At 40.1% G+C, this 26,895-nt stretch overlaps 1 non-coding gene across 1 annotated transcript; it reads left to right on the top strand.

The window, feature by feature from the left end:
* The first annotated feature begins 15,304 nt into the window (after nucleotides 1–15,304).
* LOC118481541 lies at nucleotides 15,305–15,410 on the top strand. Its single transcript, XR_004865750.1, has one exon. It is a non-coding gene; the product is annotated as a small nucleolar RNA R71 (small nucleolar RNA).
* The last annotated feature ends 11,485 nt before the right edge of the window (nucleotides 15,411–26,895 follow it).

Below are 26,895 nucleotides of genomic sequence, written 5' to 3'. Positions count from 1 at the left end.
ATGATTCACGTAGGTCGAGCAAAAAGCATCGGGGGAATCGTGACCACAAGAAGGGATCAGAGACCAAGAAGAATAACCGATAGTCGGGCGATAGGCCCAAGTGCAATGTTTGCAAGAAGCACCACTTCGGAAGGTGCAGGTATGAACAGAAATCTCAGCCGTTTGCATGTGGGATTTGCAAGTCCTCTGAGCATAGGACACTTGAGTGCAAGAAACTCAAGGATGCAACTTGTTATAGTTGCAACGAAAAAGGGCACATCAAGACTAACTGCCTGAAGATAGTGAAGAAGGCTGAGGAAGGGAAAAAGACCAATGCCAGGGTCTTTCAGATGAATGTTCAAGAGGCCATCCAGAACGACAACGTCATAACTGGTACGTTTCTCATTAATGATGTATTCGCAAGAGTATTATTTGATTCCAGAGCAGATAAATCCTTTGTGGATAATAAGTTTTGTGAATTATTAAAACTGCTCGCTAAAGCCTTGAATGTGAACTTTGAAGTAGAGTTAGCTGATGGGACCTTGGAAACAGTCTCAACTGTTTTAGATGGATGTGTTATATCCATTAGGAATCACTCATTTCCTTTATCCCTGTTACCCTTTAAACTCGCTGGTTTCGACGTAGTATTGGGTATGGATTGGTTATCGCATAACCAAGCCCAAATTGTGTGCAACAAGAAGCAAGTGGTAATCAAGACTCCGTCTGGAGAACCACTTACCATTCATGGAGATACTCGGCATGGATTGCCTGCGCAAGTGTCTATGCTAAAGGCATCCAGATGTTTGAAGAAGGGATGTGTCATTTATATGGCACAGGTGACTATCGGTGAGGAGAAACCCAAGATTGAAGACATCCCAGTCATCTCTGACTATCCTGAAGTTTTCCCAGAAGAACTGCCTGGTTTGCCACCAGATAGGCAAGTGGAATTCAGTATCGACATCATTCCAGGAAGCAGCGCCTATTGCAAGAGCACCGTATAGATTGGCGCCGACTGAAATGAAAGAATTGAGGACGCAGCTAGATGATCTGCTAGCCAAAGGTTTTGTTAGACCAAGTTCATCTCCTTGGGGAGCACCAATCCTGTTCGTCAAGAAGAAAGATGGTTCGATGCGTTTATGCATCGATTACCGTGACCTGAATAAAGTTACAATCAAGAATAGGTATCCTTTGCCCAGGATCGACGATCTGTTCGATCAGTTGCAAGGAGCGAGCTACTTTTCCAAGATTGACCTAAGGTCAGGGTACCATCAATTGAAGGTCAAGGACACAGATGTGCACAAGACTGCATTCAGGACTCGTTATGGTCATTTCGAGTTCCTAGTGATGCCTTCTGGGCTCACTAATGCACCTGTCGCATTCATGGATCTCATGAATCGCGTGTGCAAGCCGTATTTGGATAAATTTGTCATTGTCTTCATCGATGACATCCCCATCTTCTCAAAAAGTCAAGCTGACCACGAGAAACATCTTCGATGTATTCTTAAACTGCTTCATCAAGAAAAGCTTTAATGTGAATTTTGGCTACGAGAAGTCCAATTCCTTAGACATGTAGTCAGTGAGCGTGGTATCCAAGTGGATCCCGCCAAGGTTGAAGCCGTCATGAATTGGCAGGAGCCGAAGACGCCTACGGAGATTTGCAGTTTCCTAGGTCTAGCAGGATACTACAGACGCTTCATTGAAAATTTCTCAAGGATTGCTGCACCCCTAACTTCTTTAACTAGAAAGAATATAAAGTTTAATTGGGGCCCTAAGCAGCAAGAAGCTTTTGATATCCTCAAACGGAAGCTAAGCAATGCTCCTGTGTTGACATTGCCGGAAGGAATGGAAGAATTTGTATTGTATTGTGACACATCGCACACCGGGATGGGTTGTGTCCTTATGCAGAGGGGCAAGGTGATTGCCTATGCTTCACGACAATTAAAGGTGCATGAAAAGAATTACACCACCCATGACTTGGAGTTGGGTGCCGTTGTATTTGCACTAAAGCTATGGAGACACTATTTGTATGGTATTAAGTTTGTGATCTATTTTGATCACAAAAGCCTCCAGCACCTGTTCAATCAGAAAGATTTGAATATGAGGCAGCGACGTTGGATGGAAACTCTGAACGATTATGACTGTGAAATAAGATACCATCCAGGCAAGGCCAACGTAGTCGTAGATGCCTTGAGCAGAAAAGAAAGAGTGAAACCAATAAGGATCAATGCCAAGTGCATTGAAATCAAGAACAATCTGAATGAGAGATTGTTAGCTGCACAGAAAGAAGCTGTGACAGAAGCTAACTATCCTAACGAAAAGCTAGGAGTAACTGAAGAACAGTTATCCTATGGCAAGGACGGAATTCTGAGATTAAATGGAAGGATATGGGTTCCTGTGTACGGAGGTCTTCGAGACGTTATCCTTCAGGAAGCCCACAGTTCCCGATATTCCGTTCATCCTGGAGCTGATAAAATGTACCAGGATTTGAAGGCAAACTTTTGGTGGATAGGGTTGAAGAAGTCTATAGCCACCTACGTAGCAAAGTGTTTGACTTGTGCGCAAGTAAAAGCTGAACATCAAAAGCCATCAGGCTTGCTACAACAGCCTGAACTTCCCGAGTGGAAATGGGAAATGGTGACGATGGATTTCATCACCAAGTTGCCAAAGACAAAGAAGGCAAACGATACAATATGGATAATAGTTGATAGACTGACCAAGTCAGCACATTTCCTACCCATAAAGGAGACTCATAGCTCCGATATGTTAGCCCAGTTGTTTGTAGATAAGACTGTAGCCCTTCATGGCGTGCCTGTGTCTATTATCTCTGATAGAGATACCAGGTACACGTCACACTTTTGGAAAAGTTTCCAACAATCTTTGGGCACACGTTTGAACTTCAGTACGGCTTACCACCCTCAGACAGATGGACAGAGTAAGCGTACAATCCAAACATTGGAAGACATGCTTCGTGCATGTGCAATCGACTTAGGTGGTAGTTGGGATAACCACCTACCATTGGTCGAGTTCTCTTATAACAACAGCTACCATACGAGCATTAAGGCTGCACCTTTTGAAGCCCTATATGGTAGAAAGTGTAGAACGCCCGTTTGTTGGGCAGAAGTTGGAGATGTCCAGATGACAGGACCTGATATAATATTTGAAACAACGGACAAGATTGTCCAAATTCGCGATCGATTGAAAGCTGCCCGAGACAGGCAGAAAAGCTACGCAGATTTGAAGCGTAAGCCTTTCAATTTCGAAGTAGGCGACAAGGTATTGCTTAAGGTATCAACTGGAAGGGGGTAATGTGATTCGGTAAGAAAGGAAAGTTAAGCCCGAGATACATTGGACCCTTCGAGGTAATGGAACGTGTCGGATCGGTTGCCTACAAATTAAACTTACCGGAAGAGCTCAGTGGTATCCACAATGTGTTCCACATCTGTAACCTGAAGAAGTGTTTCGCTAACGAATCACTGGTTATAGCGCATACAGATGTACACATCGATGAGAGCTTAAAATTTGTTGAAAAACCTGTGTCGATCGAGGATTGACAGGTTAAGAAACTTCGCAGGAAGTATATACCGATTGTAAAGGTAAAATGGGATGCCCGTAGAGGTCTCGAGTACACATGGGAGGTAGAATCCACAATGAAAGAAAAGTACCCTCATTTATTTCAATAAATCTCGAGGTCGAGATTTCTTTTAAGGGGGTGAGGATGTAACACCTCGAAATTTTGCGTCCAATAATGTATTGACACGTGTCATAGGTTTACACGTGGTAATAAATACTAAATAAGGACTAAAGTTGACAAACATAGAAAGTATGTGAAACCGAGGGTTTAAAAATGTCAACGAGGGATAAATATACTGTACCGTAACCCTAAATGATGCTCGTACCTTCAAACGAATAAATCATAGATCATACGGAACGAAATGTGGAAGAAAGTGAGGAATTACAAATTACAGGGGTCAAATGTGTCAACATGTTTAAGTTATACCTCTGAGTGACCTTTTAGCAAACCCAAGGCTTTGTAACGGTAAATTATGCTCACTAGAATACATGACAAAAATTTCATAAGGTTTCGTTATCGTATGAGGAAGTTATGATCAAATTCGTATATGAGGGGTTGAAAGCGTCAACAATGAAGTTCGTGATTTTCGAGTGACAATACAGTTAACCGAGGACTTAACGAAGTGGGTATATATCTTGAAGCCCTTATATGTCAACTTGGAAGATTCAAAATGCAAGAAATAAGATCAAAACAAAGTTGTGAAAGGGCAAGGACCAAAGCTTAAAAATCAAAAATTAAAGATTTGATCAGAAGGGGCATCGCGCGACGCGACGGTCCCTGGGGGGGCTTCGCGTGCCGCGAGGGCCTATCTGATCCGAAATCTTTGCTCCATGCCTGCCTTTTTCACTCAAACCAACTTAGATCCATAAATGATGCAGCATGGGCGTCCCCTACATGCTTTAGAGCCCTTAGGGACACTTGTTGATGATCAATGATTAGATGTAGCCTTGGTTGTCAACAATCTAGTGACTTATAAGCACTATATAAGGCCTTCATGTGCAACATTGTGTTCACAACTTCAATCTGCAATTGTGAAGACTTCTGGAGCTCTAAAGCAGAACCAAGCTATCCCTAGTCGTGCATAGGACTTTGGTAAGCACCCTTAACCTTTCTTAGTTAAGTTTTTGCTTAGTTATAGCTTAAAAGTCAAACCGTCGTAATTAACGGTTAACTTAATGGTTAATCACAAATGGTCCAGTGATTATCCGAATCAAAGGTAGTTATATGTTGGTAATTATGTGGGCTTTAAACCCTTACAAGGGCACCCTCTGATTCCAACTCTAACTAGTCTAAATGTCGAGTCAAAGTTGCTTAGAAAAAGTCAACAGAATGCTAACTTTTGATTTTATGCATAATCAGTAATGAAGATGGTGTGTAACCTGTTTTGACACTCATATAACATGATAATAAGTATTATAACTGGTCTAAGCTTGTTTGATCCTGACGTGCTGTCGTGGGTCACGCAAATTTAATCCCCAAACAACTGTAGCTAGTGGTAGTAGGGTATCGAACTCAGGGAGTATGTGGAAGATGTGTCGATTATATAGCTTCGTACTTAAACTAATATTAAACTAAATTGCAGAAAATTAAAATTCAAGATTGTGGATTGTTGTTTTAAAAAACTAAATTAAGAACTAATTCAAATCAAAGTTGGTTGTAAACAATTAGGAGAGAACAATGATCACCCTAGGTTTCAGTTTCTTTAAACAGTTGTGTGCAATTTCACTAGAAAGAGTTACATAGACATAACTCGTGTATATGTGATTGAAGTGATAAAAGGGAACAAAGTACTCGGATTAGATAACGCAAGGTTGTTTCCCGATGACCTATTAACCAATAACCAACCCTAACCCTTCCCGTGACATCTCGGTTGCCAACGGCACCAAGAACGTACGATTAAGACTAGGAATTGCAATATAGATTAACACACTACAAACAATCAAACATACACCATGACATTCAAGCAACGCAAGATATCATTCTAGAAATGCAGAAATTAAACACACAAAAGTTTCAGAAACATTCACCTAGGATGATCACCGAAGAGTTTAGCCGGACATGGCTCGGTGAATCATCATCAACATCAAACTATTGTTCATATGAATCAAAAGCACAAACCGAATGATTGAAATTGTTCACAAAACAAGCCACAAGCCAAAATTCGTCCCCAAGGTGTCCAAGAACCAACCAATGATGAGATAATATGAAAAGACACCCAAAAACCGAATATAAGATGGCAGTTACGTTTTTGGGATTTCAGCTCCACCGTAAATTACGGCTCCACCGTAATTTACGGTGGTCAACATTCTGTTACGGTGGCAATTGTCTGTGTTACGGTGGAAACTAAAGTGAAAATTGGTCTACCGTAAATTACGGTAGAACCGTAATTTACGGTACTTGGCTGCCTTCACTCCTTTGTTATACTTTTGTTCTCCTCTTGACCCATTTTCCACCAAAGCCTCCAAAAGCTGCCTTTGATCCATCTTTTAGCTCCTAATTCGTACCTGAAACATAAGCATCGTAGTTATCTAATTCAAGATAATTACACGGCTAATTGGAGGATTATTTTATCTTTTAACATGCTTAAGGGTTGTCCAAAGGACCACCCGTCACATCCCCACACTTAACCGTTGCTTGTCCCAAGCAACTCATCAACATGGTTTCAAAACAAGTGATCAAATCAAACCAAGCAAAGCATGCAATTTCTTTACCAACCCCTTTTTAACACCCAAGCAATGCACCCCTCACAAATTCTCTCCTCTCGGCTACAAGTGACAACTAGCAAAGATAAGCTAGACACACACTAAGCAAATGGGTGGATGCACAATCATAAGCTTGTACCTGAATCGATCATTCTCCTAAAATGGGTCAAACATGAACGCAAATCAAAGGGACTTCAAGGTTGTAACGTGGCTAGGTGTATAGGATAGGAAATGGAATATATATGAGTAACTAAAATTCGACCCGGTCTTTTTATTACAAACACAAAAACCAACTAACAAATATGCACTACTATATACAAGACCATGAAACTCTTTCTCTTCTTTTTTTTTTTCATTGCTTTTCCCTTTTTTTTTCAGACTACACATTAACCAAACTACTTCAAACTCATAAAACTACTAATTCTATCACTAATACTACAAGACCGGGTCAAATTTGGGTAAATTTTCAAGTAAGTAGCTAGGGGGAACAAACGATAAGCTTTAAAGGCACAAAATGGGCAACTAAATGACCAAACCCCCGCCCCTCTCACTACCATGCTCATATATATAACTTATGAGGTCCAACCCCCAAAATCCCACACTCGCTCACACCAACGACGAGGCTACCTAATGCCCTTATCCTTTCTACATTCATGTCTAACTAAGGATTCAAATCGCATTCAAGCACAAGTTCTAACGCACCCCCACCCATAGCCACTCTCATCAAAGATTATTTATGTACACGTGTGGCTACAACTCTCACCAAGAATGAAAAGGGTAATAAGGGTTGCCGGTGCATTAACTTGGGATAAATTAGGGCGTCAAGATTTCACATTGTTTTGCTCGGCTTAAAATTTTTCAAAAATCTTCAAAAAAAATTCCCCCCATCCCCACACTTGGGATACATTGACCCCAATGTATGGCTTTGGGAGGCTTTGATCACTAACCCACTCAACATCCACAAAAGCTTCTTTTCTCAAACCCCAAATTTCTTTTTGTATTTTTTCATTTTATACTTTTTTTTCTTTTTTTTTTTAACACGACACCACCAACAATCGCCAACCCAATAATCAACCACATGATCAATCGCCACCCATCCTCCCAACCATAATCAACATAAACCAACAAATATATACAAACTATACAAAAGAGAGAATACCACCTGATCAATAGTAGCGCGGTCCTGGAGGCCCAAAGATGGATGACATCATATCATTCCACTCTCCAAACCTGAATGCGCCACTACTGCTTCCCTCTTGTTGTTGTGGTCCCTCTTGCCGCCTTGGATCAAGCCACTGAGAATGGTGGAGTGGTGGAGTCGGATAAGAAATGCTACCATCATAAGGCGGCAATGAAGCATAGTCCACATGTTGTGGATCTTCAACCACCGGCCTGCCGGCATGCCAATCCGCATGCATCCGCCTCATTTGATCATCATGATATCTGTTATTAGCATCCACCTCTCTAGAATATGCGTGGGTACGGTTCCATGACTCATTGCGATCGAAGCTATGTTTTAACGACCGCTCTATGCTTGCACTAGTTCTTGTGTTTTGGTCATACAACGTCCTCTCCGGCCCCGACCAAGTATCAAAAATGGACGCCGGAGGGCGTTGGCTCTCGATCACCTCTTGCATTGAACCACTATAAGCCCACCCCGGCTCATACGGTTGCTGCGCGTAGTCGTAAAACGTACCACCATGACCACCACCAAAAACCCCAAAACCAACATTTGCACCCCCCTGCGGCTCGTCTGCATAGTCCTCGTCCCCACTAGGAACCAACTCTTCATCGCTTTCCGGTTCATCCGGCTCTCCCGGTAACAACTCCCTTGCACCCAATTTCAACGCCCTCCACCGTTGACCCTCCGATTTCAGCTTGTGATAACGTTCAGACTGAGTATACGTCCAAACGTTTCCCAACCTATCCAAAGTAAAAGGCTGGTGCCTTTTCGTTAAACCTCGGTCCTCAGATGTGAGTGCCTTCTGCTGTTTCATTAAACCCGTTATGATGCGACAGTACGGGACAATGTCTCTCCCGTATTTGTTCCGGCATATCCACAAATGGTGCATAATCAGGTAACGTATTGGAAAGCGTGGAGATCCAAGCATCAATGAATACAGAACAGGTATCTCTGGAAACCTCACCTGTTCTTTATCGCCTCTTCTTGGGATGACATTAAGCAAGCAGATCGTATGCAATAGCTTGGCTTCTATCTTCAAATTTTTCCGGTATAACACGCCACCGTACCTACCGGACAAAAACAAATCCGCCAACATGTCGTTCCATCTCACGTGCTTCTCTGGTTTGAGCAATAAATCAACAAGCGTGGGAATCATATACTCCTTAGCTGGGAGACTGTCATACTTTCCCAGCTTCTTCAACGTATCGAATGACATTTCAACGGGCACCCCATGTACCATCCCGATCAACTTCATTTGTGATGGCTTGTGGAAGTTGTGACATTTAAGTGTTGCCATCCACTCCTGAATCTCAGTCATAAACAGATTGCTCTTATCTTTGTCAAAACACTTGAGCGCTCCTTCCCAACCCAAAGCACGGAACTTAGCAAACACCCCGAACTGGCCAAACTGGGGTTCATCAACCTCTTTTTCACAGATAAATGCGGCTGCCTTGTTTTTCAATTTGTTCATGCAGTCGTTATAAAGGGTTGGCTGCCAAATTTCAGTTTGATCATCCAACGACCCCGAATTCCACACCGGCTTATCACTTGGGTCTAACTCCATCTGTTCTTCTTCGCCTTCACTTTCGCTTTCACTGACCCTACCCATATATTACCTCTTCTTTGATGGTTGCTCCTTTTGCTTGCCCTTGCCCTTTGATGAAGATGAGCTTGAACCCGCTTTTTCCTTTGTCTTTGCCATTTCCTACACACAAGAGGCAAGCAACAAAAACAAACACCAAATTAAACACTCTATTCAAAATCCTCCCCACACTTGCTTGTTGTCATGGTTGTAGATGTTAGTGAACCTAAAGTGTTCAAGAATTTTCAAAAATTGGGCATGGTGTCTCTAGAATGTAGAGCATCCCAAAAGTTCACTACTTTAACAACAATTCCTACATCTACAACCATCAACCATGTTCAATAAACAATTCCATTATCATATCTTAACAACAAGCAAGTGGGCAAGAACACATAACCTAAATCACCTTGTTCTTCACAATGTGTCACCACAATATAGCAAAGTAAGTGTTCATACCTTGTTTCGAGATGAAAGACTGCCTGTGAAACCAAAAATCCCAAAACCCCCAAATTATCTCAACCTAGGGTTTCAAACTTCGACCCCAAAATTGCGTTTTCTCCGAAATCTCTCCTCACAATCACAAAGCTTGTGAAAAATTAGTCAATTTAGACCAAGATTCCACTTGATTTGGACAGGAATTGAAGGTTTTATGAGAGATGGAAGGTGGAAGAACAATGGAGGTTGTGGATTCTTAGAGAAGAAGATGATGGTGGAAAAGTGAAAGGTGAATGGGTGGATAGGGTATAATTCACGTGACCAAGCTTGTTTTTATTCGATTTTATTATTAAATTTGTTTTTTTTTATCTACATGCGGCATCCCTACCGACGGAGACTCCTTTTTCGCGTACCGTAATTTACGGTCTCACCGTAAATTACGGTGAGACCTGAATGTCAAAGTTGCACCGTAATACAGTAGAGAACTACCGTAAAGCCCCAAAAATTTTCAAGCATCACCGTAAATTACGGTAATACCGTAATTTACGGTGATCACTGAGTCAAAATTCTTTCACCGTAACTCAGTAGAGTTACACCGTAAAATCCACACTTTTTGAACATCCACCGTAAATTACGGTAATACCGTAATTTACGGTGCTCGCTGGGCATCTCTACTTTGGCAAAAATTGAAATTTTATGTGACAAATTTTTTAGGTTTTTTAGTTTTTCGATTTTTTTTTTATGTTTTTTAATTTTTAATTTTTTTTTTTTCAAAAACTTGTAAAAATTACCCTACCCCCTCAAAAATCCCGTGTTGTCCTCAACACAATGTAAGAGCAATTCGCAACCCGAATATCCCCACACTTGTTTCGAACACGGACTTCGAGAAACTAAGGCAATTGTGCAAATATACAAACAAAACAAAACGAAACTACTATGTACACTACCACCAAACCTGGGCCTCTCATGGTTGTTCCTCCTCGACCGGGCGTAAGATGTAGGCCGCTTTGTCAAGCTCCAAGTTGTTGATGTCATTGCCATCCAAATACGGCTTTAACCGGTGACCGTTCACCGTTTGTTGTTTCAATGTTCGCTCATCTTGAATGTCAACATCTCCGAACCTTCCCACTCGTCGGACAACGTAAGGGCCCATCCACTTGCTCTTGAGTTTCCCCGCGAACATTTTCAACCTTGAATTGTATAACCACACTTTTTGACCCACTTCAAAGTTCTTCTTCTTTATCTTCGCATCATGAACTTTTTTCAGTTTGTCTTTGTATGCGGATGCACACTCATACGCTTGGTCCCTTATCTCCTCAATTTCATTCAGTTGAAGCTTCCTCGCCCGACCCGCTTCATCATAGTCCGCATTCACTGTTTTAATTGCCCAATATGCCCTATGTGCCAACTCCATAGGCAAATGACATCCTTTCCCGTAAACCATTCGATACGGAGTGGTATCAAGTGGGGTTTTGAAAGCCGTGCGATACGCCCACAATGCGTCATCAAGCTTGCTTGACCAATCTTTCCTATCCGTTCTAACCGTCTTCATTAGAATTTCTTTGATTTGCCGGTTAGATACCTCCACTTGACCACTCGTTTGTGGGTGGTACGGTGTAGCCACACGGTGGTTCACACTATATCTCTTTAGCAACTTTCCAAAATTGAAATTTTTGAAATGTGAACCACCATCACTTATTATCACCCGAGGTACACCGAAGCGAGAAAAAATATTGGATTGCACAAACTTACATACAACGGAATGATCGTTGGTCCTTGTGGCAATAGCTTCAATCCATTTCGACACGTAATCAACCGCAACCAATATGTATAAAAACCCATTTGAGTTTGGGAAAGGACCCATGAAGTCTATTCCCCAAACATCAAATACCTCCACTACCAAAATTGGTTGCAACGGCATTTCATCACGTTTCGAAATGCTTCCCATTCTTTGACAATTGATGCAATTCCGGGCATACTCACGAGCATCCTTGAAAATCGTGGGCCAATAAAACCCACTTGATAACACCCGATAGCCTGTCTTATTCCCACTAAAATGGCCCCCACATGCGGATGAATGAGCATGGGTCAATATCTCTAAAACTTCAGTTTCGGGCACACATCTTCTTATCACTTGGTCGGCCCCGATTTTGAACAAGTCGGGTTCGTCCCATATATATTGCTTCACTTGACTAGAAAACTGTTGTCGTCTCTTCTTAGTCCGATGATTTGGAATCGCACCCTTGGCCAAATAGTTAACGTAATGAGCATACCAAGGGGCAACATAAGTAGAAACGGCCAACAATTGTTCATCGGGGAACCGTTCATTGATTTCACTTGCATCATCTACACCTTCCAACGGGATTCGGGACAAATGATCCGCAACAACATTCTCACATCCCTTTTTGTCTCGGATTTCAAGATCAAACTCTTGTAACAATAAGACCCATCGAATCAACCGCGGCTTTGCATCCTTTTTCTCCATCAAGTACCGAACCGCACTATGATCCGAGTAAACCACTACCTTGCTTCCCCAAATATACGAACGAAACTTATCCAAAGCATACACCACCGCTAATAATTCCTTCTCGGTTGTGGTGTAGTTAAGTTGTGCTTCGGATAAAGTTTTGCTCGCATAGTAAATAACCACCGGTTTCTTGTCAACCCGTTGACCCAAAACTGCACCAATAGTAGTATCACTTGCATCACACATTATCTCGAACGGCTTTGACCAGTCGGGTGGTTGCAAGATAGGTGCCTTAACCAAGTGTTCCTTCAAAACAGTGAAAGCTTGCATACACTCGTTAGTAAAATCAAACGGGACATCTTTTAATAACAAATTGCATAAGGGTTTGGTGATAACACTAAATCCCTTAATGAAACGTCGATAAAAACCCGCGTGTCCCAAGAATGACCTTACACCCTTAACATTTTTAGGAGGTGGCAAAGATGATATTACCCGTATCTTTGCCTTATCCACCTCCATCCCTCTTTCCGAAATCACATGTCCCAACACAATGCCCTCTTGCACCATGAAATGACTTTTCTCCCAACTTAGCACTAAATTTTTCTCAACGCACCTTTTCAAAACCTTTTGCAATTCGTTGAGACAAGCATCAAAAGTAGTGCCAAAAATGGAGAAGTCATCCATGAATACTTCGAGCGACTCTCCAACCATGTCCGAGAAAATACTCATCATACATCGTTGAAAAGTTGCCGGAGCATTACACAAACCAAATGGCATTCGCCTAAAGGCAAAGGTGCCATATGGACATGTGAAGGTGGTCTTGTGTTGGTCATCCGGGTGTATGGCAATTTGATTATAACCCGAGTACCCATCTAAGAAGCAATAATATTTTTGACCCGATAATTTTTCAATAATTTGGTCAATAAAAGGTAACGGGAAATGGTCCTTAGAAGTGGCGGCATTCAATTTCCGGTAGTCAATACACACCCGCCACCCGGTAACCGGTCGGGTGGCAATTTGTTCACCACTTTCATCCTTGACTACTTGAATGCCGGCCTTCTTAGGCACAACTTGGGTGGGACTCACCCAAGCGCTATTCGAAATCGGATAGATGATTCCCGCATCCAACCATTTAATTACCTCCTTTTTTACTACCTCCCTTAGGTTCGGGTTCAACCGCCTTTGAGCTTCTCGTGTCGGTTTGGCATCTTCGGTTGTGATAATTTTATGCATGACGATGGATGGACTAATTCCTTTGAGGTCGGCAATCGTCCATCCTATAGCACCCTTGTTCGCTTTTAACACCTCCATCAACGCTTGCTCTTGTGCCAACTCCAAATTAGAGGCAATAATGACCGGTAAGGTGTCATTATCCCCTAAAAATACATACTTCAAGTGGCTAGGCAAGTCCTTGAGCTCTAACTTTGGTGGTTCCTCCAACGATGGTTTTGTACCCGAATCGATTTCCACCGGTAGACCCTCGAATTGGTGGGTCCATGGTGGTCTACCTTCTTTCATTGCCATAGCATCTTGTGCTTCCTCTTCAACCCGTAGTGCATAAGCATGTACCTGTTCAGAAAAGTCACACAGGCAAATATCCAAACCATCCTCCTCATACTCATGCGGGTTGCATCCATCTACTATGTCTGCCATGAAACACTCATCAACACCGTTAGCATTAGAATTGTTAGTAAAAACATTCAAACGCATTTTTCTGTTTCCAAATGCCATATCAACTGTACCAAATCTACAATCGATAATAGCATGTGCGGTGCTTAAAAATGGCCGACCCAAAATTATGTTTTGTTGTTGTTTAGGGTCCGCCGATGAGTAATCCAACACTAAGAAATCCACCGGATAATAAAACTCATCAATTTTTACAATAACATTTTGAACCATACCCCGGGGCAACTTATGAGACAAATCGGCCAAAACAACCGTCGTCTCCACCCTTGCTAATGGACCAAAGTCATATTGGTCGTATAAGCCCCCCGCTAAAATGCTAACTCCGGCTCCGAGATCTAGCAACGCCTTAGCCATTTGAAAATTACCCACTTGTACATTAATCAATGGCGTGCCCGGATCTTGGAGCTTAGGAGGAAGCTCCCCATTCAACACCGCACTTACTTGCCCGGTTAAATCCACCCGCTTAGGCACTTTTTTCTTGTTTTGCCTTTTTTGTGTACATAATTCTTTTAAGAATTTTGCATAAGCGGGGACTTGTTTTATTGCATCAAGGAGTGGGAGATTTATTTTAACTTGTTTGAACATATCCCACACCTCCTCCTTTTGAGGACCTCTTGACACAATAAAATTTTTCTTTCCCGGGTCAAGTAGGGCCGATGGAAATGGAACTTGACTCGGTTCACCCTCAACTTTTTCATTCTTTTCACTTTCACCCAAACCCGGTTTTTTAATAATTTGTTCTTTTGGTTTAACCGGTGAAAGTTCATCATCACTTTCCATTCCCGTGATATCCTCAACCACCCACTCGACCAATTCGGGTGACAAATTGGCCTTAAACTCTTTCCCACTACTTAGAACACTAACATGGTTAATATTAACATTACCTCGTGACGAACCATGTGAAGGGTTTACCTTAGTGTCGCTTGGAAGTTGACCCTTACCTTTCTTTAGTTCCGCCACATCGGTTGCTAATTGACCCATTTGAGTTGTTAGTGATTGGATGCTTTTATCACGAACCTCGTCTTTTTGCATTCGCACTTCGTCTAGTTGGTTCCGTTTTTGCATCTCCATTTGCATGCTCTTTAGCATCTCCATCACCTCGTTTCCACCCGAAAGCCCCCCTTGCTCTTGACCCGTTTGGTATTGTTTTTGATACCCTTGGTTATTCCCGCCTCGGTACCCACCTTGGTTATTGTAAGATGGCCGTGAACCAAAATTACCTTGGCTACCTTGAAAATTTGGGTTCGCTTGATTTGACGGGTTCCCATATCTAAAGTTCGGATGGTTCCTCAATCCGGGGTGGTAGGTGTTTGAATTCATGTTGTTGTAGTTCCTACCACCTCCTCCTTGACCTTGACCTTGAACCGCATTGACTTCCTCGTATTGCCCTTCCAACATTCCTTGGCAATTTTCAGCCGCATGACCTATTTCATTACACAAAGCACAAACATTATATATTTGGTTAGTGGTTTGAACATTACCATCATCTATGGCGTGCACTTGTGGTCGGTTAGTGGTTGGTCGGGCTCTTCTTGAAGCTTGGGCCTTCCTTTTTGATGTAGTTGCCATGCTTTCCAAAAACTCCCAATCTTCATTCTCATAATTCGTTCCAAACGTCCCTCCGGTGATAGACATCAAATCACGTGCGTCTTCGGCACTCAACCCCTCATGAAAGGCGTTCATCAACTCCCATAACTCAATTCCATGATGAGGGCAGTTTTTAATCATCATGTTAAAACGCTCAAACGCCTCATGAAACATCTCACCGTGTTGTTGTTGAAAGCTTCTCAATCCCTTCCGCGCATCATTGGTCTTTTGGGCGGTGTAGAATTCATCCAAAAAGGTTTGTTGCATCTCCCCCCATGTATATATTGATGCCGAAGGCAAAGTGTAGAACCACTTCTTTGCCTTATCCTCCAAAGAAAACTGAAATAAGACCAACTTGACTTCATCTGCCGAAAAACCTTGACTCCCAAAAGTGTTGCAAATTGAGTCATAGGCCTCTAGATGGAAATACGGCTCCTCCGTTGCTAACCCTTTGTACTTCGGTAAACTTTGCAACGAGTTTGTTCTTACTTCAAAAGTCCTCCCTTGGTTGTTGTGAGGGATAACCATCGGTGAAGGGTTTTGAGTAATGATTGGCCTGAAATGTGCCTCTATTCCCCTTGCTTGTTCCCTAAGATGCCTTCTTGGAACACCCAATCGGCCCCTTGGACGAATAGGACCCATTGGTCTTGGTATAGGCCCTTGTGGTGCAATTGGTTGTTGGGGCATCGGTGGGTATTGATTTGGCCTTTGAAATTGTGGGTGTACATGTTGTGGCCTAACTTGTTGCAATGGAATGGGTTGTTGGATTGTTGGCCCTTGTGGTCTTGGCCGAATGTGTTGTGGTATAATTTGTTGTTGTGGCATTCCACCAACACTTGCCATTCCTTGAGATTGACTTTGCAAATACCCAAACTCCCCTTGATCACCATAACCTCCATAACCGTACCCATCATCTTCATAACCCTCATAGTCTTCAAATCCCTCATCATAACCATCTCCTTGAATTCCCGAGGTCTGCCCAAATGGGATGGTCGAATACTGAAAGCCCGACTGTTGTTGTTGTGGTCTAAAAGATGAAGTAGTATGCACGATAGTTGAATTGGGTGCAATTGTGAAGGTGGATGATGATTGACCCGTAGTTGGGGGAAAGAAGTGAGATAATGGTGGAATTGTGGTGGATGGATCGTAAGTGATGGTAGGCTCAGTTTGAGTGGTGATTGGTTGAGTGGAGTTGGTTGGTGTAAATTCAGCAGTGGTATTAGGTAATGTAGTGTTTGGTGATGGTTGGGTGGAAGTAGGTATAAAGGATGAGGTTGTTTGACTGGTTGTAGGTGGAATCTGAGAATCAGCCATGATGTTTCTCGGTGTAATGGGTGAAGTGGGTGAACCAATGATTTTGTTTTCTCGCACTAAAACTCGGTTTTGTCGTAGCGTTCTTTCAATTTCCGGATCAAACGATAGCGGTGATGACCTGTGAGAGCCTCTAGTATGCATACACCTGAAGTACCTGCACACTAAACACAACCAGCGTAAACCCGAAAATAACAAACAAAACTATTAAACTAACACACGTTGCGCACTACTCCCCGGCAACGGCGCCAAAATTTGACGTGCTGTCGTGGGTCACGCAAATTTAATCCCCAAACAACTGTAGCTAGTGGTAGTAGGGTATCGAACTCAGGGAGTATGTGGAAGATGTGTCGATTATATAGCTTCGTACTTAAACTAATATTAAACTAAATTGCAGAAAATTAAAATTCAAGATTGTGGATTGTTGTTTTAAAAAACTAAATTAAGAACTAATTCAAATCAAAGTTGGTTGTAAACAATTAGGAGAGAACAATGATCACCCTAGGTTTCAGTTTCTTTAAACAGTTGTGTGCAATTTCACTAGAAAGAGTTACATAGACATAACTCGTGTATATGTGATTGAAGTGATAAAAGGGAACAAAGTACTCGGATTAGATAACGCAAGGTTGTTTCCCGATGACCTATTAACCAATAACCAACCCTAACCCTTCCCGTGATATCTCGGTTGCCAACGGCACCAAGAACGTACGATTAAGACTAGGAATTGCAATATAGATTAACACACTACAAACAATCAAACATACACCATGACATTCAAGCAACGCAAGATATCATTCTAGAAATGCAGAAATTAAACACACAAAAGTTTCAGAAACATTCACCTAGGATGATCACCGAAGAGTTTAGCCGGACATGGCTCGGTGAATCATCATCAACATCAAACTATTGTTCATATGAATCAAAAGCACAAACCGAATGATTGAAATTGTTCACAAAACAAGCCACAAGCCAAAATTCGTCCCCAAGGTGTCCAAGAACCAACCAATGATGAGATAATATGAAAAGACACCCAAAAACCGAATATAAGATGGCAGTTACGTTTTTGGGATTTCAGCTCCAACGTAAATTACGGCTCCACCGTAATTTACGGTGGTCAACATTCTGTTACGGTGGCAATTGTCTGTGTTACGGTGGAAACTAAAGTGAAAATTGGTCTACCGTAAATTACGGTAGAACCGTAATTTACGGTACTTGGCTGCCTTCACTCCTTTGTTATACTTTTGTTCTCCTCTTGACCCATTTTCCACCAAAGCCTCCAAAAGCTGCCTTTGATCCATCTTTTAGCTCCTAATTCGTACCTGAAACATAAGCATCGTAGTTATCTAATTCAAGATAATTACACGGCTAATTGGAGGATTATTTTATCTTTTAACATGCTTAAGGGTTGTCCAAAGGACCACCCGTCAGATCCGACCATTTACTGTTTTGACCCGGTTCGGAACCGAAAGTCGCAAAACTTTGACTTTTGCTTTGACTTCAGTTCTGACCCGATATGGTATAATTTAGATATGCCTTAGGACTCTCTTAGGACCAGGTTACATGATGGTATACCCCTCTGTGACCGGTTCATTGTTTGTACGAGTCTTTTGCACATTTCCGTTAAATGCTTAAAAGTTGACCATAACGCCCTTTTTACTTTAAAACGAGAATTTTGGACATGTGAGAGGACAATAACCTTAGTTACTGATTTCTAAGCATGTCCCTAAAATTTCACGTCAATCCGAGGTCTAGAAAAGGAGTTATGCTAAATAGCGCAATTACGGAAACTTTAGTAATTAATCGGCGTAATTAGCATAAAGCCTATCTAAACCCAAATTTCGACACCAAACCTTTTACACACTGATGTAAAATAATATTTTGGGATTTTTAAAGATTTTTAATTATTTTTAACCTGCTCATAACCTACGGTTATGGCCTTCGGTAAATACCGAATATACCCTTTTCGAACATAAAATGAGTTCTACAAGGTATTTTGACCCGAATCCAGTTGCTACTGATTTTAAATAATAAATAGAGTATTTTGGACTTTATAAACTGTTCGGAAAACTCAGATTTCCTGTAGAACTCGGAAACCTCTTTTATAGTCTTTAAAATGACCGAAATACCCCTACGGGGCGTATATGGGGATTAAACTCGTTATGGGCGTAATGGAAGGTATCCTACTGATACCACAACCTCCTTAAAGCATATTAACTTAGGAAGCCTGTGTAGGACTCTTATGGTTACCCGATACGCCTTTTACGCGTACGGTTCGGTTTATGTAACTAGTTTACATAAACTAGCCGAAACGGGTCAAACCTTATCGTTTTTACTTCAAAATCCAGAGTGTGGTTATCTTACCCATATAAAACAAGTCTTCAAACTTGTTGGGTCCAGACCACATTCCATTCCCGGTTTTCGCCTTTCACACGATTAAACCGTATTTATCCTTTGAAACTGACCGGTCTAAGCTAAGGCTAAATTAAAGACCCGTTAGGATTCTAATAGGTTGTTATAAACCTTCGTTCCAGAATAGGAGACCAGTAAAAGATACTTGCATTTGTTTATTGAGGTTATTACTTGCTCAGGTAAATACTTTTAACTTATTTTCCGTTATACGGGCTTGGGTTACGGTATATAAAATACCGCGTGGTCGGGCAATTGACCCTAACTCATTAGAAGTTGGGTATTATCAATGTGACCCTTTTAAAAATTGGTTTTGTTGGCTTTACACCTTTGGGAGCTTAATGACCATTTCCCGGATATCCCTGGCATCATTTTACGAAATGGCCACGACCTTGACATGCGGGTGTAGGCGTACACCCGACAATGTGTCTATATTTATAAAGGTATAACCGTTGGTTGTCCCGCCACGGCTTTATGCTATGTGGCATGTCTATTAACCTTAAACCCGGCATGACCCGGGCGACCGAACGCATAGTGAACATGTAATTCTTTTACAAGATTTAATTTATAAATTATCACAAGTTATAAAGAGTTTGTGCCTTGTGCATTCAAATCAATTTTATTAAAACCTTTTACAAAAGTGTCGGTTAAATGTATTTACCAGTGTAAACTGACGTATTTTCCCCAAAAAGATTAAATGCAGGTTCTACACGAAATAGGCTGGCCACTCCTTAGCATCGTTAGAGTCTCGCAAGCTTGGGATGCCATTATCTGTTGAACATTATTCCTATTTTATTTTGATCCCCTGTGGATTATATTCGACTATTTGTGATACTTGGATATTACATTTAATGGTTGGAATATATCTATCTTTATGCTTCCGCTGTGCATTTAAATATTGTGTGGTTTGACTATATTGTTGCCAACTACGTCACGGTAATCCCCCACCGGGCCCACCGGTGAAACGTGTGGAAATCGGGGTGTGACACATATAACCAGAGACTGGTTATCCGACCAGGGTAGGATCACTTATGTTTTCTTGAAGTGCCAGCTCGGCCCTTGGATACCAGCTTCTTACTCCTCCGAAGTCCAGCTGACTGGTAATCACCTTGGTCACGAATCGAGGGTAGATCAGAAAGGTTGACGGTCGTGAATGTTTGCTTCTAGGTCTCTCATGAGAAACTTAGAATAGTTGTAAGGTTTTTCCTGTACAGCTGCATGAATCACCTCCATCATCCTATGGGACAGCTCGTTGAAGTGTCCAATCTTCTTAGAGAAGCAGACACTAAGCTGTGTCACCAAATACTGGAAAGGTGGTATAAAACCAGATTTGCTAACTTGCCTTGACACGTTGTTTATATGATAGCCCATTTCTGTCAAGGTCTGTTGCACATCTGCCTTATCCAGGAAGGTGTTTTCTTGATCAACACCCAACCTGAGGACATCTCTGAGTGTTTCCTCCTTTAGGGTGATTTTGACCCCCATAACCTTGCTCTCTATCCACATGGAAGTGCCACTGAAAATAATTTCAGAATTCCACCAGAATTCTTGAAGAAGTTCTGGATAGATAGTGACATGTGTAGATACAACGAAGCCCAAGAGACTCTGCATGATCATGTTATACACAAACCTGCAGTCCTCCCATGCAGGTCCTTCCAAGTTAGACCTAAGTCTAAGGTTGTGATGTCAGTGAAGAGGGAGAGGGAATTGTGTTACTTTCATCATTTTTAGGCGACCCATTCTAAAATAAGAAATTTATGATGAACAACTTTCGAAGAGAAGATTTGTTTGATGTGAAGAAAGTCTTTTTCAGGTTATTAATATTTATATATGAAACTGATAGTTGTGCCATAAATGTTATTGACAGCCAAAGTTCCAAAGATTTTCATTTCCATTTCAATCTCTTCAATTAAGACGATATCTGTTGCAGTGAGAATATGACAGTCTACTAAGCCCCTGTATGTGAGTAAGCATTGAATAGCTAGGCAGCTACTTTCATAGCTCCTAATCATTTTAGTGCCTACGTGTCTCTTAAACTTCTTATGAAAAACTGACGTTGCATGCGTTGGTAGTGTAAGAAAAATTCAATTTTCTGCAAAAATTTTCTTGTGACGGTTGATTTTCTCTGCTATATTGAATTTTATCTTAATGCATGTTACTTTTCCCCCTTTTTGTTTTTTTAAATTTAAATAAAAGACAGAAAGAAAAAAAAAATACAAAACAGACTATACACAGTTATAAATTTATACATATGTGGGATATGCATGAAGATGGAAGTGTATGATGATCAGTGATCATTCTAATGTTTCAACAAAGTTTCTGATTTTTTATCAGAATTTCTGGTGATTTCACCAGATCTTCAAATATTTCTTCAGATTTTCTGATAAATCATCATTCATTGATGATTCTGATGTTCCATCAGATTGATGGATTTCTTTGTCAGAAACCTGTTGAATTTTTCATTGATTATCAGAATTATGATGTTCATCAATTTGGTTTTCAATTTGTGTTCTTTTGTTTTCTGAAAAATCTTCATCTTTTATATTACCATGCCAAGTTTGCTGATCAAAAAATTGTGTCTCTTTTCATCAAGAGGTTTTGTATAGATATCAGCAATTTGGTTTTCAGTTGGAACAAAATACATTTCTATGTTACCTTTCTCCACATGATCTTTTATGAAGTAATATCTGACATCTATGTGTTTGGTTCTTGAGTGATGAACTGGATTTTCTGTTATTGCAATTGCACTCTTTGAATCACATAGGATTGGTATTTTTGTCAGATTTACTCCATAATCTTTCAGTTGAGTTTGCATCCACAGCACTTGTGAACAGCAACTTGCTGCTGCTACATATTCTGATTCTGCTATTGATGTGGCAACACAGTTTTGTTTCTTGCTTGCCCAACATACCAATTTTTCTCCCAAGATTTGACAAGCACCAGATGTGCTTTTTCTGTCAATCTTGCACCCTGCATAATCTGCATCTGTATATGCAATTAGTTCAAGGTTTGTATCCTTAGGATACCAGAGACCAAGTTCTGATGTGCCTTTTAGATATTTGAAAACCCTTTTTACAGCTTTTAGGTGGGATTCTTTAGGATCACATTGATATCTGGCCAGAAAGCATGTTGCAAACATAATATCTGGTCTGCATGCAGTTAAATATAGCAATGATCCTATCATCCCCCTATAGGTTTGAATATCTACACTTATTCCATCTTTATCAGAATCTAATTTGTTCCCTGTTGCCATGGGAGTTTTTGAAACTGAGCAATTTTCAAGTGAGTATTTTTATAGAATTGTTTTCACATATTTTGATTGACTCAAAAATATTCCATCAATTCTTTGTTTTACTTGTAAACCCAAGAAAAAGGTTAACTCACCCATCTTACTCATTTCAAAGTGGCTGGTCATTAACTTTAGAAACTTTTTACAAATTTTTTTATTTGTTGATCCAAATATTATGTCATCAACATATATTTAGAACAACAAAGTATGACCTTTTTGTGTTTTGAGGAAAAGTTTTGTGTCAATACTCAATAGTACCTTTAGTAAACTCAGAATTGAGTAAGAAGTTTGATAGCGTTTCATACCAGGCTCTAAGAGCTTGCTTCAAACCATACAAGGCTTTGGTTAATCTGTAAACATGATTTTGAAATTTTGGATCAACAAAGCCTTCTGGTTGCTGCACATAAACTTCTTCCTCAATTTTACCATTCAGGAAAGCTGATTTTACATCCATTTGATAAACTTTGAAATCTTTGGATGCAGCATAAGCAAGAAAAATTCTTACAGCTTCTAATCTAGCTACTGGTGCAAAAGTTTCATAATAATCAATACCTTCTTGTTGACAATAACCTTTGACCACTAACCTTGCTTTGTTCCTGGTGATTATGCCATTTTCATCAGATTTATTCCGGAATACCCATTTTGAGCCTATGACAGATTTGTCATTTGGCTTGGGTACCAGATCCCATACCTTGCTCTTTTCAAACTGATTAAGCTCTTCTTGGATAGCTTGAATCCAGTCTGAGTCATTCAGAGCTTCTTTGACAGACTTGGGTTCTATCTTGCTTAAGAACCCAGCAAATGCACACTCATGTGCAGTTGCAGATCTTGTTCTCACACCATCTGCAGGATTGCCAATGATGTCAGAATGAACATGTCCTTTGATCCATCTTAACTTGTTGTGAAAAGTTGTTGGTTCTAATGGATTTGAAGTTTCCCCCTGAACAATTGCCTCAGTTGTGTGTAGTGTATCAGAATTTTGATTTTCTGATGTACTACTCACTTGTTCTGCAGGGTTAGTACATGAAATATCTATTGATTTGTTTTTGAAAGATTTATCATGTTCTAAGAAATCTTCTGTTATCATTTCAAAGAGATGTTCATAATTTTCTTGTTTGTCAGAAAAATTTATTTCTTTCATGTATTTCTGATGAGTCATCAAATAAAACATACAGACTTTCTCTAATTGTCCTTGTGTTAAGAATAAAAATTCTATAAGCTTTTGAGGACAAAGAATAACCAAGAAAAATACATTTTTCTGCTTTTCTGTCAAATTTTTCAAGGCTTTCAAAATCATTGAAAACAAAACATCTACAACCAAATGTATGTAAAAATTTTACACTTGAAATCCTTCCATTGATAATGTTGTAAGGTGTTTTGTTTAGCCTTTTGTTGATTAGGGTTCTGTTTTGGGTAAAACAGGCATTTGCTATTGCTTCTGCCCAAAAATGAGTGGGCATTTTAGCATAATCAAGCATTGTTCTGGCAGCTTCTACTAAGGTTCTATTTTTTCTTTCAACTACCCCATTCTGTTGAGGTGTTCTAGGAGCAGAAAAATCATGAGAGATTCCTTTACTTACAAGAAAGCTCTCAATTTTTGAATTCTTAAACTCTGTCCCATTGTCTGATCTGATCCTTCTGGCTGTTAGTTTGAACAAATTTTCAATTTTCTTGATAAAATTAATGATCAGATCAGGAGTTTCACTTTTCTTCCTTAAAAATTCGACCTATGTGTATCTGGAAAAATCATCTACTATTACTAGTATGTATTTCTTTCCAGAAAAACTTTATGTACTTTTGGGTCCACACAAATCCATGTGTAAAAGTTCCAAATTTTGTGTGATAGAGGACTCAGAATTGATTTGTGTGAGCTTCTTTTTGATTTTCCCATCTCATAAGCTTCACAAATTTTATCCTTCTTTGAGGATATAAAAGGTAATCCTTTTACCAGACCCTTGGTTGCTAATTTGCTTAGTTTTTTGAAATTTAAGTGGGCTAACCTCTTATGCCACAACCAACTACTTCCATTGTTGATTTTGAAAATAAACAAAATTTTGGATGTTCATTTTCTTCTTTGAAATCAAAATAGTATATTGATTGTCTTATTCTTTTTCCACTTAAATAGATTTTATTATCATCCATACCTATTAGCAAGCATTTTTCTGGTAAAAAGGTTACCTGAAAACCTTTATCAGAGACTTGGCCACAACTTAGCAGATTGTATTTTAAGCCTTCAACATAGGCTACTTTCTCTATGGTCAAACATTCATACCTTATGCATCCATATCCCATGATCCTCCCTTTCACTCCATTTCCAAAATTTACCAATTTACCTAGCTTTGAAACAAAGTTGCTGAGTAAGCTCCTGTCCCCAGTCATCTGCTTGGAGCTTCCTGAATCGCAGTACCAGATCTGCTGCACATGATGGTCCTGAAATGGAACGATTAGAGGGTTTTTGGTACCCAGGCTTGCTTCGGTACTCTTTCTGATGCGATTTTAATCAGATTATCTTCTCTTAATGGCCTTTCATCAGAAAATATGTTGTATGCTGAGTCATAAACAGATTTTTCATTTTTCTTTTGGAAATGGTGTTGAACAAGCTTCAGTATGTCAAAACACATACAAGATTTATCAGAATTTTCTGATATTCTTTCTTGTAATGGAATGAGTGGATAATTTTGAAAAGATGAGTGAACTGCTTCTGGAGTCTTTAAAGATTTTTGTTTGCATTCACCTTTTTTTGGTTTAAAGTTGGGTTTTTCAAAAGAGTATTCAGAACAGGTTGGCTTGCAAGATTCAGAATCAGATTCTGATGAAAATTTATCAGAAATCTGAAGGGTTGCTTTTACAAAGACAGTGGGTTTACTTTCTTTTGTTTTTACTATCCTAAACCCTCTCCTTTGTTTTTTGGTGTGGACTCAATGAATTTTATGAATTCTTTGGCTTGTTGAAAACCTCTTATATTAATTTCTTTATCATTGATTTTCTTATAAAGATCTTTTCTTTCATTTTCATAGAACACAATTTTAGCTCTTTGATCTAAACTTTCTTCTATTAGTAATTGGTTTTCAAGAATGATTTTATTCATGGTCCTTTGCAACTCATCAGATTTTTTACTATCTGATTTCTGCTTATCTTGCAGATTTTGAAAATCTGACATGAGCTTGTTTAGCTTGTGTTCAAGATCAAGATTGTCTAAATTTATCTTTTTGTCCTGAAGTTTCTGGTATGTCATCAGAAAGTGCCAAGACGCAGAAGGTAGCCATTTCTTCTTTTTCTTCATCAGAAGAATCATCAGATAGCCATGTATCTGTCCCTGCAATTAAACTGACTTGCTGCTGCTTCTTAGCTTCTTCTAGCTTCTTCTCATAATAAGCAATATCTTTCAGCTTCTTGGTCTTGCATTCTGATGCATAGTGGCCTCTTTGCTTGCATTTGTAGCACACAATTTCAGCCTTCCCCTTATCCTTGGATCTACCTTCTTCCTTAGATTTTCCATCCATCCTCCCTCTGTCACTTCTCTGGTATCTCTGGCCTCCTCCCCTCAACCTCTGCTCAAATGTTTTGGTGAGCAGTGCTATTGCTTCAGCAAAAGCTGAAAAATCTGATGATGTATCAGAAATTTCAAGATTTTGGTTGTTTGATGGTTGTGGATCATTGGTAGGTGGTGTTCTTTGTGAGTTTGAGATAAGAGCTAAAGATCCCCCTTTTTGAATGGTTTCTTCAAATATTTCTTCCTCTCTGGGGATCAAGATGCTGTATTAGTCATGAAGACTCATATTTCCTAGTTCTAAGATTGAGGACAAAGTCATGGTTAGACTTCTCCATTCTCTAGGTAAAGTATCTAGAAATTTTATGTTTCTTTCGTCATTTGATTTTGTTATACCAAATTTCTTTAGCTCGTTCAAAAGTTTTGTAAATCTTTGATATGTATCATTTAATCTTTCATTGGGTAAACTTTTGAACCTCTCATATGAGGAAACATTGTTTCTTCTCATCCTTTCTCCTCCTTCACAAAGATTTTCCAACTGATCCCATATTTCCTTAGCTGATGCACATGTATCAACTTGTGAAAATATGTCATTGGGGATGGCCATCATTAAAAGTGACTTTACCCTTTCATCCCCAGCCACCAATTCCTTGTCTTCCGCGCTCCAGTTTATTTCACTTTTGGGAGCACGGAAGGCAGGGATTGCAGGTGATTGGTCAGTTGCCGGAATAGCTGGTATTTCAGTCATTGGTATATGTGGACCCTTTTCAATGGATTGAAACAGAGCTCGGTTATGACCATTGAGGAAATTGACCATCCTGATTTTCCATTGGGGGTATTCCTCTCTGACCAGAGTCGGAGGTTAAGACATAGAACCAATGTTAAAAGCATTATTCCAGGATTGAAGGCTGGCCATATTAAGAGAAAAGAAGAAGAGCAATTGATCGTTTGAAAATAGTTTATTCAATCTGCTCTGATACCAATTGTTGGACCCAGTTTGGGCTTAAAAACTTCTTTTCACGTAATATGGCAAGTGATTTCAGTAGATGTGAAAAAGATGTACAGAAATGGAAATTAGACATTCAAGAAACAAGACCTACAGAATTATCATGTTTATATCACTTTGAAACAAAATAATTTACAAGGTGATTGTAAGATTATTATCTAATACAAATGAATCTTGAATTCTGTGGGTGAGAGGGCAATG

Source organism: Helianthus annuus, chromosome 8 (genome assembly GCF_002127325.2).
Source record: "Helianthus annuus cultivar XRQ/B chromosome 8, HanXRQr2.0-SUNRISE, whole genome shotgun sequence".
Taxonomy (NCBI): domain Eukaryota; kingdom Viridiplantae; phylum Streptophyta; class Magnoliopsida; order Asterales; family Asteraceae; genus Helianthus; species Helianthus annuus.
The sequence above is the reverse complement of the archived record's forward strand: the minus strand, read 5'-3'. Positions and strand labels throughout refer to the sequence as shown.